Genomic DNA, 6,000 nt, shown 5'->3' with positions numbered 1-6,000 from the left:
TCAAACCTGAGCAAAATAAAGCAATACGCTGTTCAGGAATAAATTCCTCTGTAGTAAAACCAGGAAGAAAAACAAAAGAATCATGAACCTATAACAAAAAGCAGCCCGTTTCTCATGAAGGCTGCCTTCTAACCAGAGAGATCACTTACCCCCATGCGCTAAATCACAAGTTTCTGGAATGATGAATAGGAGGGGAAAAAGCTACACGGGTCTTCAAAAGTGTTGTCCAAGTTCGTAAGCCCCATGGTGGGTATACAAGTATCCAGCCCATAATTATTCTTTAGACTTTACACCTACGTTAAAAATACGCTTTTTTTTGTATTATTTACTTACAGTTCTTTTGTCAAAGAATAAAAATATTGAAAAAGAGAAAACTTTATTAGACAAGCAGCATTTTTTTTTTTAAAGATTTTATTTATTTATTTGACAGAGATAGAGACAGCCGGCGAGAGAGGGAACACAAGCAGGGGGAGTGGGAGAGGAAGAAGCAGGCTCATAGCGGAGGAGCCTGATGTGGGGCTCGATCCCAGAACGCTGGGATCACGCCCTGAGCCGAAGGCAGACGCTTAACCACTGTGCCACCCAGGCGCCCCAGACAAGCAGCATTTTTAATCTTGGCTGTCTGATATTTCGGAGCCTCAGTGTTTTCATGTATCAAATGGGCACAGTACTTAACTCGTTATGTATATTATGATTGAGGAAGATCTTTTGTTTAAGCCTAGCTCATGGACCGTTATATAATAATAAGTATACGCTATATGTAATTTTAAAATTATTATTATTAAAATGTCATATTACAAGAGTGAAGAGTTCTTTCAAAATAAACAGAAATAGGACTCAGAGTCTTTTGAAATGAAATATACTGAGGTTATATGAAACAGTGATGCATTATTTATAATATTGCTTCCAAATTTGAGGACTATGTTTTATCGGAATAACTCAAAATAATCGCTCCACATCATCTGAACTGTGTCACACCCCGTTTCGCACGGGGCATTGACAGGTTACTCGCATTTTGTCCATAACATTAGGCTTGATGACTTCTTAGTTACTACGGGTCTTCAGACAGCCAGCACTGAAGATGATTCATATTAATGTTCACTTCTCTTCGAAAGAAGATAAAGGAAAAAAGTGACATGAATTTCAAAGAGGAAACTGAAGGCGACAGGTCCCAGCAGTGTTGGCTGAGATGTGCCTCTTTAGATGACACCAAGACTGACAGAAAGGCAGGGAGCCCCCCAGGAGTTTGGTCTTATGTGCGCACTCCAGGGGCATGACATCATTTGATAAATTTACATCAAAGCCAATTGGTTTTACAGCCCCAGAGAGGTGGGTTTGGGGTAGCTTCCACTGATAAAAGTCAAACGACTTAAAAAAAAAAAAAGTTACACTGCTCAAGTTTCTGAACCAAAAGAAGACAGAATTTCCTCCAATCGAAAGGAACCAAGACAAAGATCACATTTCCTGGCTGCCCACTCGACTTACCACACCCCCTCCCCCGGCTCCCCTTTAGCAACAGAGAAAGAAATCACAGTAGTGAATTAATAATTCTGTGAGACAGACTTTCCTTCCCGGGTGTGATTCAGCCCTGCGGCCTGGAGGAGGGGTAGGTAGTGAGCTCTTTAACTCTGCGCGCTCTGGACTGGCTTTCAATATTAGACATTCGGAGTTTTTGAAAATTAACACTGGAACAAAAGTGACTATCATACTCCATGTCCCCTTCACCCGCCCTCGGTCCAAACTTGATCTTCTGTTGCTTTGGGGCCGCTTAAAAACAAAACAAAACCCCCCAAACAAATGGGCAACACTATCTAGAAATGTAGAAACCAAACCAGTACTAGGAGCGCGATGCGGCCATCATCACCACCTATGATTGATTTTACTACACGCTAAAGGAAAAATCTGTTTTACCATAAATGACACTCCTTCAGCTCTGTAATCAGCCTCCTTCCTCTCTCTTTCCAGCATATCTACTTAATCATGCATGACTGCCGCAAGGTGATGCAGTAGTTTCAATGTAACTGCCTTATCTAGGTCTGGAATGAGCAACCACGTGTAACCGAGGTGTCCTCGGCACCGACAGCACCGCCCCTTGGGCATAAGAATAGCAGCGAGAGTTTTTCCACTGTGGCCTTGCAGGGGTATCTGTGGCACCTGAACCCCTGGGACAGGCCCCCCGATAATCCACAGACCAGATGGGAACTCCAGGGCACTGTGCTGCCTTTCTTGCCCGACACATTTCTAAGATAAAGGTCTAATAAGAAATTTAATTTCCAGTCCCCTTCTCTGCTTTCTGGGTTTTCAAAACTGGAAAGATTTACCTATAGTAACATATTGGTCCAGAGGAGATCCTGTCCACCTGTAGTAGGGTTGAGGACGCATTTCTTTTCTTTCTTTCTTTTTTTTTTTCTTTTAAGATTTTATTATTTGAGAGAGAGAGAGAGAGAGAGAGCGGAAGCAGGGGGAGGGGCAGAGGGAGAAAAGAGGGAGAAGCAGACCTCCACTGAGCAGGGAGCCCCACCCAGGCCCGATCCCAGGACCCTGGGATCATGACCTGAGCTGAAGGCAGATGCTTAACCGACTGAGCCACCCAGGCGCCCCTGGATTGAGGACCCAGAGTTGTCCCTGCCGACTCTGGTTTTTCAGTCCTCCCCTGGCATTCTTGGGGTAACCTCTATTGGAGATATGCTTCTAGCGGGTGAACTTCCCACTAAGGGGCGGTGTAAAGTACTAGCCCACCAGAGTAAAGTCAACCCTTCATGTTAGCCTCACAGGACTCCCTCACCTGGGGGGATGGATTATCGCATTCATAACACAGCTGTACCCCCAATTAGGTGGGATGGTTAACCCAAGCAGAACTTGAGATAATCCTTAAAACGCAACTCTCTGGAACCACTCAAAATTCACTATTATTATTCTCTAGCACATGCTAGAATGCTTCAGAGAGCCCAAAGACTGCTCACACTCACTTTAAAGGAATAAGGATCCCCAGATATCACTTGGGGCTGAAAGGTGTTTGGACAATTGGCATCCTCTGAGGAGGGGAGCCCAGGCCTTGAGGCCCAGAGCAATAGGGTCCCTTGAATTTCATCTCCTCCCTCCCTTCTTTGGGAAAACGCTGCATTGGGTTTTGACCTTGAAAATCAATATGATCCTATCCATTACATGCATTTTGCACAAGCTATATGTAAAATTTTTGAATATAGACTCTGTTTTCCAGTTACAAGTATGCTCCCACTGTTAGAAAATTGGTCCCAAGTTTTTCTTGACAATGTTAACATTTGCTTGAAGAAGAAAACTGAGATGCTTTCCCACAGCTTTTCCTGAACTAGAGTAAATGGACAAAAAATTCTTATGGTGTGATATTGCATTTAAAAATAGATACCCTATGAGAGTTTGTTTTTTTGTAAATCCAATGTCTTTTATGAAGGATAAATCTGGTAACAGAAGGATTTTTATTTTGTCGAACAACGTGATGAGATCTGGGTATAAAACTTTGAAAGGAGAAGCTCTATCGGAGGGTAATTGTTTATCAAATTTATTAATATTTTCTTTTAGGACAGCATATTCAGTTTTGTTTAAGAAATTGTTTTCTATCTCCAGATCGGACCCGTATTTTCTTCCCAGAGATTTAAAGTTTTGCTTTTGACATACATATCTTTGCTTTATCTAGAATCGATTTTTGTGTGTGGTGTGGACTAGGCCTCACAACTCAGTTTGGTCCATCATTTTAACCAGTTTTCCAGCTGTGTGTATTACAGATTCCTTCCTTTCCCTATTGCTCTGCCATGTTATCCCCGTGTAACTAATTTCCATGTATCCATATGTCATATAAAGTGATACTTACCCTCACTAATGATCAAGGAAATGCAAAACAGGACTATTGAGATATAATCTTACAACTGTTCAGTTGACTTCTCTTCTCTGTTCCATTGAAAATTTGTTGGTCCCTGTGCCAATGTCAAGATGTATTATTTTCTATAAGTTGTCGTTCTAGAACACATCTTGTGGTTTTCAGCATATGGGTCTTTTACCTCCTTGGTTAAAGTTATTTCTATTTATTCTTTTTGATGCAAGTGTACATGGGGTTGTTTTCTTAATTTCTCTCTCTGATAGTTCATTGTTGGAGTATTAAAATGTAACAGATTTTTGTATATTGGTTTTGTATCCTGCAACTTTACTGAATTTGTTAGTTCTAACAATTTTTTGATTGAGCCTTTATGGTTTCCTATTTATAAAATTATGTCAACCATAAATAGTAACGGTTTTACTCCTTCCTTTACAGTTTGGATAGATTTTCTTTCTTTTTCTTGCCTAATTGCTCTGGCTAGAACTTCTAATCTTTTACTGCATAAAAATGACAAGAGTGGGCATCTTTGTCTTGTTCCTGGTCTTAGAGGAAAAGCTTCCAGCTTTTCACTGTTGAATATGATGCCAACGGTGGACCTATCATATATGGCCTTTAGTATGTTGAGGTAGGTTCTCTATATTTACTTTATTGAGGATTTTTATCATAAATTTTGTCAAGTGCTTTTCCTACATCTATTGAGATGATCATATGCTTTTAATCTTTCATTTTGTTAATGTGATGTATATTGTTAATTGATTTTCAGGCATTAAATCATCTTTGTATCTCTGGAATAAATCCCACTTAATCATGATATATGATTTTTTTAATGTACTATTGAATTTGATTTCCCCCTATTTTGTTGAGGATTTTTCCATCTATGGTCATCAAAGATATTGGCCTGTAATTTTCTTTCTTTCCTTTCTTTCTTTCTTTCTTTCTTTCTTTCTTTCTTTCTTTCTTTCTTTCTTTCTTTTTCTTCTTCTTCTTCTTCTTCTTCTTCTTCTTCTTCTTCTTCTTCTTCTTCTTCTTCTTTCCTTCCTTCCTTCCTTCCTTCCTTCCTTCCTTCCTTCCTTCCTTCCTTCCTTCCTTCCTTCCATAGTGTGTTTGTCTGGTTTTGGTATCAGGGTAATGCAGTCCTTGTAAAATACATTAGGAAGGATTCCTTCCTCTTCAGTTTTTTGTATGAGTTTAAGAAGGATGGGTATTAAATTTTCTTTGAATCTTTGATAGAATTCACCTGCAAATCCATCTGGTTCTGGACTTTTGTTTGTTGGAGGTTTTTGTTGCTGATTTAATCTCCTTTCTAGTATTATTAAATACTGTTAGTATTTAGGAAGTACTGCTAATTTACTACTTAATATATTTTGGTATATATTCTTCTGGAACTTTTTGTCAATTAGGGCAGAATATGTCCAATTTACTTTTCATATATATCTCTGCATATTCTTAGATACACACATACACATGCATACACACACATAGAATTATGATCATAGCAGTATATAGTACTTTATCTACTTCTTTTTCAACTTCATTTGCAGGAATTTTAGTAGCTGTATTTTAAGCTGATTATTAAAGTGAATCCAAATTATACTCCCTCTGGATCTTAGAGCAAAATTTTCATTTTTTTAAGTGAGTAATTATTTAAAAACTCAGTATAATAATTTATTAATGTAGATTTTCACTTCCTGTGAAGCTTTAGGCACCTGCTGTGTTCATTCTTAGCTCCAACTAGTCTTGACCTATTTGGCCTTATCAAGCCTGGAGGTATATCAAGTGCCCCAACCCTAACCATAGATGTAATCTTTAAATTATGTGGGAGCCCTGCCATTGTTCATGGGGTGGGCTCTTACATCTTTAGCCCACTGAGCTGCATCCTTTCTTTTCTTTCTGGCCTGCACTGAGCTTGCTCAGCCCATGTCACTGGGCAACTAATCCTGATTAACACTAAAATTCCCCATATGTTCCTGGAGCCAGATTATAAAACTGTACTTAGCTTTTCTGGGGCCTTGACAGCATGCTTTCTTATCACCAGATATTTATTGATTTATTTTGTTAGTCAAGTCAATAAAAATATATTGATTACCTCTTCCATGCCAAGGTACTAGGTGGGGGATCTATGGCCTGGGCTTTGAAGTGCTGCTAAATGA

This window comes from Ursus americanus, chromosome 11 (assembly GCF_024610735.1).
Source record: "Ursus americanus isolate L20-20 chromosome 11, mUrsAme1.1.p, whole genome shotgun sequence".
In the NCBI taxonomy this organism is placed as follows: Eukaryota; Metazoa; Chordata; class Mammalia; order Carnivora; family Ursidae; genus Ursus; species Ursus americanus.
Note: the sequence above shows the minus strand (reverse complement) of the source record.